General features: G+C 43.8%; 1 non-coding gene and 1 pseudogene across 1 annotated transcript; one reads left to right on the plus strand and one right to left on the minus strand.

Moving 5' to 3' along the window:
* The first annotated feature begins 5,238 nt into the window (after positions 1-5,238).
* Positions 5,239-5,312, plus strand: LOC139007855 (small nucleolar RNA SNORD50). The gene has a single exon (XR_011470998.1). It is a non-coding gene; the product is annotated as a small nucleolar RNA SNORD50 (small nucleolar RNA).
* Positions 5,313-7,559: 2,247 nt separating this feature from the next.
* LOC139005801 (ubiquitin-conjugating enzyme E2 D1-like) lies at positions 7,560-8,472 on the minus strand (annotated as a pseudogene).
* Between the last annotated feature and the right edge of the window lie 3,038 nt (positions 8,473-11,510).

The following is an 11,510-nucleotide window of genomic DNA, read 5'->3' on the forward strand; positions in this document are numbered from 1 at the left end:
ACCATTTCAGCCAAAATCATTATAAGACTATAAATGTGATAGAAGAAGGAATAATAGGCCCTGGCCAGTGGGGCTCAGTTGGTTTGAGCTCTGTCCCATGCATCAAGAAAGGTCCCTGGTCAGAGACAAATGGTAGGGGCGGGGCGGTTAGAGAGCAACCAAAGGACTTGTATACATACATATTAGCATATCCAATGGACATAGGCACTGGGGCAGTGGGGTGGGAATGGCTGTGGGGGGGAGTGGGGGAGGGTCAATTAGGGAAAAAGACATATGTAAAACTTTAGACAATAATAAAAAATAAAAACAAATTAGGAAGATAAAAATAAAAAAAAAAGGTCGCTGGTTAGATTTCCAGTCAGGGCACATACCCAGGTTTTGGGTTCGATCCCTGCTTGGGTACAAAGGAGAGGCAATCGATTAATGTTTCTCTCTCACATTGATTTTTTTTCTCTCCCTCTCTCCCTAAAATCAATTTTAAAAAGATAATACTAGAAGACTAACGAAGTAATCAAGTGGTAACAGTGTGGCCTCTGGGCTGGGGAACTGCATAGCTGGGGAAAAGGAAGGAGAGGGAGACCTAGATTTTTCACTATAAATTGTTTTAAGTGCATGTGTACTCTATGTTTCTATCTTGAGAAATGAGTTATTTTGTTTTAAGTATTTATTTTTATGTATACTTTTATTGATTTCAGAGAGGAAGGGAGAAGGGGAGAGAGAGAGAATCATTGATTGGCTACCTCCTGCACACCCCCTACTGAGGATGGAGCCTAAAACCTAGGCATGTGCCCTTGACCGGAATCAAACCTGGGACTCTTCAGTCAGCAGGCCGACACTCTGAACACTGAGCCTAACTGACTAGGGTGGAATGAGTAATTTTAAAACTAAATTAATAGCATGCCAGGCTCTACCTTGCTTATAAATTGTGCAATGGCTCCTCACCGCCTTCAGGATAAAGTCCAAACTCCTGGTTTTCACATATATATGGATCACATTATGCTCCTTTGTATTCAAGAGCCTGCACAGATGGGCCTCTCCAGTGACCTCCCCAGCTGAGAGATCCAGCTAAGCAGAACTAAATGCAGAAGTGCATGGCCTGTGCCTCTGCCTCTGCCTTCCTCCCTACTGCATTCTACTCATCTTTCAAAACAGCCCAGAAGTTCTAAGAAGCTTGTTCTAAGCTCCCCTTCTTTGCTCTTCTGCCAAGCTTGCATTGTACCCTCAGCATGTTTCTGGCAAAATACTGTGCCAATCTGCCATGGCCAGGTGGCTCGGTTGGAGCGTCGACCCATACACCAACAGGTTTCAGATTCAGTTCCTGGTCAGGGCACATACCTGGGTTGCAGGTTTGATCCGCGGTTAGGGTGCATATGGGAGGCACTGATGGATGTTTCTCTCTCACATCTCTATTTCTTTCTTTCTCTCTCTCTCTCTCTCTCTCTCTCAAATCAATAAAAACATATTCTTGGATGAGGATTGAAAAAACAGCTGTGCCAATCCTATTGGGATTGTTTGCATGTTCATCTCCCTCACAACATGTGAGCTCCTTGAGAACAGAGGCTGTATCCCATTACAGGGGCCTAGCAGAAGGCAAGGGGCACAGTGGTGTCTTGGTAATATTTGTTGAGTGAATGAAGACAAACAGATTGCAATTCTTGACTTATTATACACATGTACAACACATATAAACACTGTAAGTTCTGGCAGCCAGCTGAAGATTATAGTTTGCAGAATCAGTTTTTTAGAGAGGATTAGAAGTTAAAATTTCAGAATTTAGAGAAAACTGTCTCCTCTCTGACTAGCTGAGTTGAACAGTCCTGAAGGCATGGTTATATTTCACCTCTTCCTACCTCACAGCCTTGGTTTATGTGGTTCATACTGGCAAAACCACCTCTGGCAGGGTGGTCCCAGAGCACTCACCTGGTGTTTAAAGGGCTCTGAGGGAGCAAATGATCAGTATTGTAGGTGGGTGCCAGGCAGTGTGCTAAGCCACTTCATAAGCATATCTCACTTAATCCAGTGAAGTGGGCACTGTTAATAGCTTCATTTTACAGCTAAGCATACTGAAGCTTGCAGACCTTAGGAAACCAACGCACTTGCAACTATTGAGTAGTGGAGGCAGAACTTGAACCCAGGCTGGCTCCAGAATCTGGGACCCTAGCCTCTAATTGGGGAACCTGCTCCCTAGCATTTTCTTTTTTTTGTTGTTTTTGTTTTTTGTTTTTGTTTTTGTTTAAATTCTTTATATATTTTTTTTTATTGATTTTTTACAGAGAGGAAAGGAGAGAGATAGAGAGTCAGAAACATCGATGAGAGAGAAACATCGATCAGCTGCCTCCTGCACATCTCCTACTTGGTATGTGCCCGCAACCTAGGTACATGCCCTTGACCAGAATCGAACCCGGGACCTTTCAGTCCGCAGGCCGACGCTCTATTCACTGAGCCAAACCGGTTTCGGCTAGCATTTTCTTTTTATCCCACAGGTGCCAAGCAGTAGGAGGAGTGTCCTGTGCATGTACTGGCCTGATCCTCACCACACATCTGTGAGGTCCTGGTGAGCTCTGAGTCCCTTTTCCTGCTGCAGGCTTGATCCCTGGTGGTCAGAGGGCCTTGAAAATCGATGGTGTCAAAGGTGGTATAGTAGGTTAAAGGAGGGTTCAGATTTCTCATGAGATCAGAAGATTGGTTCCAGATCTGCTGCTATGTACATGAAGTGTGGGGGTTGCTGGAAGCCTGAGACTAGCTTTTTCTTGAGCCAGCTCAGCTGGTACAGGAAAGAGAGAATCCTGACATCTTTGAGTTTTTTACATCCTCATGGCCTCATCCCTTAATCACAGCCCCAGGCCTGAAGGCTTTACCACATTAATTGCCAAGGTAAAGGGTACTTACTTATAACTATAATGGTAAAGACTTTGAGAGGGACAGTAATTATGTCAATTGGCTGGCCATTTATCAACTATGTTAATGCCAAGCACCCAGCCAGGTGCTTTACATACAAAATTTAGCAAGGAGAGTGCTCGGATCCCAATCACATAGATGAAGACACAGGCTGTCAGGGAAGCAAATCGCCTAAGGCACACAGCTGGCTAGTAAGTGACAGAGCAGGATCTGAACACAGGTTTCCCTTTTCATTTGCACTCTCATTAATTGAGTGTCTTTTATGTGCTGTTTCTGTGTGCTTGGGAGATCAGTGAACAAAATAGATAAAAATTCCTGCTCTTATGGAGCTTACATTCTAGTAATACTAAGATGCAGTCAGTGCCTGTTATGCTATATGATATCATTAGGCATATCATATTCAAAGACAGAGATGTTGATAAAAGCCATAAAAAAGAAAAGTAAGGGAGATTAGGAGTGCTGTGGGCTTGGCAGAGGGAGCAGTTCGCAATAGAGCCTTGTTGAGAAGGTAATAGTTGAGGAAAGATTGGAAGGATACAGGAGGTGAGGGAGCTAGCCATGCAGACCTGGGGAAGAGTGTTCTAGGCATGGGGAACAACTAGTGTGAAGGCAGCTTAATTCCAAGGTGCCTTCCCTTACATCCAGTGCCTCAAAACATAAATGCATGTGAGAAGACTCCTCAAGGAAGAAAAAGCTTGAAAATGGATTGTAGGCCAACCAGAGTGAGAGAGGTCTGAACCAGTCCACATAAGACAGCTTGGGGATGGAGACTGATTTCTGGGTCCTCATTAGAAAACAGGCCTTCTTGCCTATGTCCTGAAGAAAAAAGAAGTTAAAGTAACTGAAGAGGCAAGATCACCCTGCTTTTACACCCTCGATTAAACTCCGTTTGCTGTTGCACACATCTGCTGAGGCCTTGGTCTCTGTTTCTGAGGGCATCTGTGATATGCATGGCCTAGTGCTGGTCCCTTGAGACCTCCCAGTAGTCAACTTGGATGTGCCCAAGCTCTGTGTGTTCTCTCTGGGCTCTGCACTTGTCCTTCAATTGTTCATCATCTGATTCCAAGAAAGATGGACCTTTCATGCTTGCCTCAGTGCTGAAGTGCCCCTTGATGGAGCACTTGCCTAAGTTGGGGAAGCCTGTTCTCCAACTTTCCATGGAGGGGAGAACCAGAATAAATCAATACGAGAGCTTGTAAGCTGACCAGTTGTTTTTTGTGCTACCCAATATTGTGCACTGGGCTTCCTAAGGATCAGTTCCTGTCAGGTACTTACTGAGGCTGCTCTGTGCCAACCCTGTGTTCTGAGAAAACTGACACCCTGATCTCAAGCAGTACACAGACTGCCTCAGAGAGAGATAATTCCATTATGTTTTGCAAGTATCCACCCTTTCCTCCCCCACTCCCATCCCAAATGTAGGATGGGAGCAGGTAGGTACTTCACCCTCTGTGTGGTCCCCCTGGGAAGTGTGGACCCCCTCCTGTTGGCTTGCTGTGATGGTCTTACTTTCCCTGGTTTGGGCCTTGGAATACTTCACTTTTGGGAACTATTTATGCTCAAGCTTGTGCTTTTCCCTTGGACCCAATTCTGGCATTAGACTTCTGGCTTTTACCTGATGACCAATAAGAGAGAGGAATATTCCCAATTCCTGACAAAAGTGCAATGATAGAGGTCTGCACAGGGTTTAGAGGAGGGGTTCTGACCAGCTTAGGTGGTTCTGTCAGCTTCCTGGAGAAGGGGATATCTGCATTGTTTTGATGCCGCAACCAGGAAGGCCTTTGGTCTGAACACGTGGTCCAGCCTTAGTAAGAAGACCAGTTGTGCCCTTGTGCAAATATATTCCTTGCCTGCAGATCTTCCTGCTCTCTTCACTGATTGGTTGCTAAAAAGGAGATTGAGGTTTTCTGCTCTGGCATGTAAGGGGGTTGGAAGTCAACACTCCCATCCCCACAAGAAAAAAGCTGGATGAATTAAACATCAGTTATTCTTAGATCCATTAGAAATCGTAGGGCAAACTGCTGCCTGCAGAATTAGCGAGATAGGTGGATTCAGAGAATCACAACTCACCAAGAGCAAAGATCTCAGGAAATGAACCTGTTGATAGAGCCAGTATGAAGGTAGGATAATTTAAACTAATTGATGAATTGGGGGAGGCTTTGTGTAGACAAGCTTGAGAGTTAAAAATTTCTGGGTGGGGCCAGTCTTAGGGAGGAGCCCAATAGTTATGTGGATTTTACCTCCAAGAGCCCCACCAAGTCCCCACAGTAAAGAGTGAGGAAAAATCCCCTTGTGCTTTTAGCAAGAGGAATGGAAGGAATAGCTATTTTGAACATACAGTTTTATCTATGATTATTCTATCCTGAACCTGAATTTCTGTTGCAAAAAACTTAATATACGGACCTAGCTTCTGAGATAGACCATTATAAGTGAAAGGGCCGGCGGGGCACGTGGCCCCGCAGGCATCCGGCAGGGAGGATGACGGGCAGCCATGGCCGAGGCAGCGCCTGACCAGATAGGCGCAGGCCCGCGGTCGCCCAGAAGGACCCGGGCCGCCCTCCTCGGCCTCCGAGTCACTTTCGGGCCGAGCAGCGGGCGACCCAAGGGCCAGGTGGGGTGGTGGGCGGCCCGCCTCCCGGTGACGCCCACGGCAGCAGGCCTTGCATGGGAGCCGAGTGGCTGGCTTCCCATCCATTAAGGGACCTCCATTTTGTATGGAACCATGTGCTCAGCGAAGGCTCCTTCCCCCTCGGAAGGAGCCTCTGCTAGCCACACCCACCATTTCTCTGGACTAACCAATGGTAATCAAGGGAAGTGCACGCCATCGCTATGACCACATCCTGTGTAATGGGTCACCAGCTCGCACCTGGCCAATCGGCGGGGGGCACAGCCCCCTCTCCCGCCCCTACTCCAACCCTCTATGAAACCCCTGGTTCGAGCAGACTGCTTTCTCTTTGCCACCTGCTGCTGCGTCAGTAAGGAAGGTAGAGGAGCTAAGCCCGGGCTTAAAATAAAAGACTCTTTGCTTTTGCATCGGATTGGATGGCTCCCTGGTGGCTTCTTGGGAATCTTGAAATCTGGGCATAACAATAAGGACAATGTAATTTTTTTAATCCTCCGGATTTTTTATTCCAACTGGATGGATGGATGGATGGATGGATATATATAATTGATTTCAGAGAGGAAGGGAGATGGGGAGAGAGAAACATCAATGATGAGAGAATCATTGATCGGCTGCCTCCTGCACGCCCCTACTGGGGATCGAGCCCACAACCCGGGCATGTGCCCTTGACTGGAATCAAACCTGGGACCCTTCAGTCCACAGGCTGATGCTCTATCCACTGAGCCAAACCAGTTAGGGCTGAGGATATTTTCCCATTGCTTTTAGATAAGAGTGGAAGGGGGAAGGGAGAGAGATAGATAAAAAAGCATTGATGTGAGAGAGGCACATCAATTGGTTGCCTCCCACACGCACCCCAATCAGGGCTGGGGATTGAACCTGCAACCCAGGTACATGCCCTTAATCGGGAATCAAACACAAGACCTATTTTTAGTGAGCAGGCCAATGCTCTAACCACTTAGAAACACTGGCCAGGGCAGGAGAATAGAATTTTTTTTTTGTAGAAAAAGCATTTTTATTTATATGGAAAAGCTACATTAAGATCTGTAAAATGTGTCATTATAATATTGCCTATACAGAAAAAAATTCAAATGTGAATAACAACAAATAAAAGTTACACATCTTGCCGAAACCGGTTTGGCTCAGTGGATAGAGCGTCGGCCTGCGGACTGAAAGGTCCCAGGTTCGATTCCGGTCAAGGGCATGTACCTGGGTTGCGGGCACATCCCCAGTGGGAGATGTGCAGGAGGCAGCTGATCGATGTTTCTTTCTCATCGATGTTTCTAACTCTCTATCTCTCTCCCTTCCTCTCTGTAAAAAATCAATAAAATATATTTTAAAAAAAAAAAAGTTACACATCTTCCTACTTAGCAGTGCAATTCACATTGCAATAAAGTTAAGTCAGGTATAACAAAATCAAAACAAGTGTTTCTCCATAATCAGTAAACTGAGAATTACAATGTAAAGATCATTCAGGTTTAAGAAATCTGCGATTGATCTACACAGAAAACCCTAAGACAAGGGAGACAGTTAATTCATTTAATTATCAGCTGTTCAGTTTTTTTCAATACTGTCCACAGGAAAAAATTAATGAGTTGACATACATGTAGGTAGAATATATTTAGTCTATACAGTAAAAGAATACAAATTGTAAAGTGAGCTAACAAAGAATGAAATCTGAATAGATTTATAAAACGACACAGATAACACAGTATTTCTCATGTAAAAACATCTAATTTCAGCAAAAAATAATTTGGTTACTTTTCAGATGGTTTGTAGATCTTGTAAGCTGAAGATGCAGATGTCCAAGTATTTTAAAGTCCATAATAAATGTCTTTCTCAATGTATACAAAATGATAAATGCTCTCATCACAGTCTTAAGGGTATTTTTGGAAGTTTGTTTTGTCTTGCTTCAGAAATACATTTAAAAATGGATAAAAATCAAAGGATTTCATGAGATGATGAAACAAAAAACAGTGTTCAATTTACTGCTAATATTGAAAAAAACATTTTACAGTACTCTGGTATATATGAATTTTTTATTTTACATTGCATATTTCTGAGTCCATTCTCTTATGTGTCTGTTGTATGTTTCTTTGTTTTATAGATTTGTGCAATATCTGGTACTAAGGGGTCATCTGAATTAGGATCACAAAGTAGAGAACATATGGACAATAAAACTTTTGATACAGTCAGAGCTGGTGACCATTGTGACCTCAGGATATCAAGACAAATACTTCCATTACTGTTTATGTTTGGATGATAAATTTTGTTGTGAAAGCAATCTTTGGTGGTTTAAAAGGATAGTCTGTCGGAAAATGTACAGTGAGAAACAAGACTCCGCCATGATATGCGCTACCAGGAGGCCCCATAACAGCTGCTTGCCAGTGGAACAAGTGGTCTACAGGTCCGGGGGAGCAGTGAGCAGGTGGGTCGTGCTGCAGATCACTTAATTCTTTCTGAATCCACTTCAGCGCCATGGGTCAGGGAGGATGGAGGGGACACCCACCGGCGGGGGCGGCTACAGGACTGGGAGGGTGGGGCATGGGTTGCCGCTGGTTGGCTCTCTCTGGGCGCCTGTGCCAGTTCCGTGGGCGCCTGAGCGAGTGTGCAGGTGGGGACACAGGCGAGACTCTTGTTTCCGCTTTTTCAATAATAGAATTTTTGAAAATAAATTTAAAATAAGTTCTGGAGTCTGGCTGGCGTCGCTCAGTCGTTGAGCATCAACCTAAGAATCAGGAGGTCACTGTTCGATTCCGGTCACTGCACGTGCCCAGGTTTCGGACTCGATCCCCAGTGTGGGGTGTTGGGAGGCCAACTGATTATTCTCTCTCATCGATGTTTCTATCTCTCTCTCCCTCTCCCTCCTTCTCTCTGAAAACATAAAAAATATAATAAAATAAGTCCTGGAAAAGAAAAGAAAATACACCCAAAGCATTCTGCCCTCCTTAACATAGCCTGCCCTCAAGAGAAACTATTTAACCAGAGTCTAACTGACCTGGGGAAGGGAGATACCCAACTCAGCCTACTGCAGCCTTTCCTGTGGGGGAAGGGAGATACCAAGTCCAGAGCTCTTTAGCCTTTCTGCCTCAACTAAGGGGTTTGTGGGGGGAGATGGGTACCCAGCAATTGGGAAACACCAGTGAACGGCACAGTGAACGGCAAAGCCCTGGGGCAGAGGCTCACTAGAGACTGACATCTAGTCATTGGACTATAGAATGCTTCCTTTCCCCAACCCCTACTGCCACCTCAGTCAGGCCCCTGCGTAATAATGGGATTATAACAGAAAGAACTGCACATCTCAGACCCTATTTGAAAAGTCTCCAGGGAAATACAAAGCAGAGGAGACAAACACCAGGACACAAGAAATTATAGCCTCTAACACCTATAGCTACAGCAAACAGTAAACACAGCCTAACTCCAAGCCAGATAAACATAAAGCTTCATACGAAAGGCCTACTTACCTCAATTCCTTTTACATAGTGGCATTCATAAAACTACAAGGCATACTAAAAGACAGCACGGCTTGGACAGAGGAAATATCCGCACCAGATTTAGACATGGCAAAGATGTTGGAATTACCAGACTAGGAATTTGAAACAACTGACTAATATGCTAAGAGTTCTAATTGAAAAAGTGGACAAAAATGCAAGACTAGATGGGTAATGTAAGCAGAGAGATGGAAACTCTAAGGAACAATCAAAAGGAAATGCTAGCCCTGACTGGTTTGGCTCAGTGGATAGAGCGTCAGCCTGCAGACTGAAGGGTCCCAGGTTTGATTCCGGTCAAGGGCACATGCCAGTTGCCTGCCGGCTCTATCCCCAGTAGCGGGTGTGTGTGCAGGAGACAGCTGATCGATGATTCTCTCATCACTGATGTTTCTATCTCTCCCTCTCCCTTCCTCTCTGAAATCAATAAGAATATATTTAGAAAACAAAAAAAGGAAATGCTAGAAATAAAAAACACTGTAGGTCTTTCCTAAAAACAAAGTAGAATAATGCTCACTTTGGGAAACTGGAAAATGCCTGTACTCACTGTTTGCAGTGACTCTCTAACGTTTTAACTTTTTCATTTTGCAAGACTGAAACTCTGTATCCATTAAACTACTCCTTATTCCCCCCCTCCCACACACACCCCAGACATGGAATTGCTGTGTCATATCATAACACTCCTGGTAACCACCATGCTACTATCTATGAAATTGACTACTTTAGATACCTCATACAAGTAAAATCATACAGTATTTTTTGTTTTGTTGTTTTTTTGTGTGACTGGCTTATTTCACTTAGCATAATCTCAAGATTCATCCATGCTGTAGCATGTGACAGCATTCCTTTTTTAAAAAAAAATACGTTTTTATTTATTTCAGAGAGAGGAAGGGAGAGGGAGAGACAGAAACATCAATGATGAAAGAGAATCATTGATCAGCTGCCTTCTGCACCTACCCTCACCTCCACTGGAGATCAAGCCTGCAACCTGGCATGTGCTCCAACCGGGAATCAAACTGGGACCTCCTGATTCATAAGTCGAAGCTCAACCACTGAGCAGTGGCCAGGCCCTGCGTTTTTAAAGCTAATATTCTATTGTATGACTGTACCTCATTTTCTTTTCCTTCCTTCCTTCCTTCCTCCCTCCCTCCCTCCCTCCCTTCCTTCCTTCCTTCCTTCTTTTTTTGTTGTTGTTGAATCCTCACCCGAGGATATTTTTCCATTGATTTTTAGAGAGAGTGCAAGGGAAGGGGAGTGACAGAGAGAGAAACATCAATTTGAAAGAGACACATTGATTGGTTGCCTCCCACAGCACTCTGACCAGTGCCAGGGATCTAGCCTGCAACCGAGGTACATGCCCTTAACCATAATCGAACCTAGGACTCTTCAGTCCTTGGGCTGACACTATCCACTGAGCCAAACCAGCTAGGGCTACTGGTATACCTCATTTTCTTTATTCATCCATCGAAGGACATCTGTGTTACTTACACATCTTGGCTATTGTGAATAATACTGCAATGGACATAGGTGTGAATTTTTGTGTTTTTTTAACATCCTATTGATATATAATTCACATATCATATAGTCCACCCACTTTAACGTGTATAATAGTGTGATTTTTAGTATATTCACATAATGTGCAGCCATCACTCCAGTCAATTTAGGAACATTTTCATCACTTCAGAAAGAAACCTTGTATCTTTTAGCTGCCATCCCTTTTACCCCCTTCTTCCCCACCCAGCCTAAACATCCGCTAACCTGTCTCTATAGATTTTCCTATAGAAATCCATTCACTTTCATATGAATGGAATCATATAATATGTGGTCTTCGTGTCTAGTTTCTTTCCCTTGGCATGTTTTCAAGGTTCATCCATGTAGCACGTCACACCATTTTGTGGCTGAATAATATTCCATTGTGTGGTTAACCATATTTTGTTTCTTCATCAGTTGGTGGGCATTTGGGTTGTTTCCACCTTTTGGCTGATATAAATAGTGCTGCTATAAACTATGGATTAATATTTGTTTACAGGGTTTTGTGTAGATATGGTTTCATTTCTTTGGGGTATATACCTAGATGTGAAATTGCTGTGTCATATCATAACTCTGTGTTTAGTCACTTGAGGAATTGCCAGGCTGTCTTACACAGTAGCTGTTCTACTTTTACACTCCTCCCAGCAGTGTATGAGTTCCAACCCATATCCTTGCTAACGCTGGTTACCTCCCATTTTTATTTTAGCCACCTTTTGGGTGTTAAGTGGTATCTCATTGTTTTATTTGCATTTCCCTAATGGTTAGTGATGTTGAGCATGAGCTTTTAATATCTTCCTTGGAAACCTGTCTATTTAGATTATTTGCCCATTTTTTATTGAGCTGTTTGTTTTTATTATTGAGTTTTCAATAAATGTGTCTCTCACATCAATGTTTCTCTCTTTCTGTCTCTCTCTCTCTCTCTTCCTTCCACTCTCTAAAATCTAATGCAAAGAATATCCTCAGGTGAAGATTAACCA

The sequence above is a fragment of the Myotis yumanensis genome, unplaced genomic scaffold, assembly GCF_028538775.1.
Source record: "Myotis yumanensis isolate MYYU_CA2020_CCGP unplaced genomic scaffold, mMyoYum1.0.hap1 SCAF_3, whole genome shotgun sequence".
NCBI lineage: Eukaryota > Metazoa > Chordata > Mammalia > Chiroptera > Vespertilionidae > Myotis > Myotis yumanensis.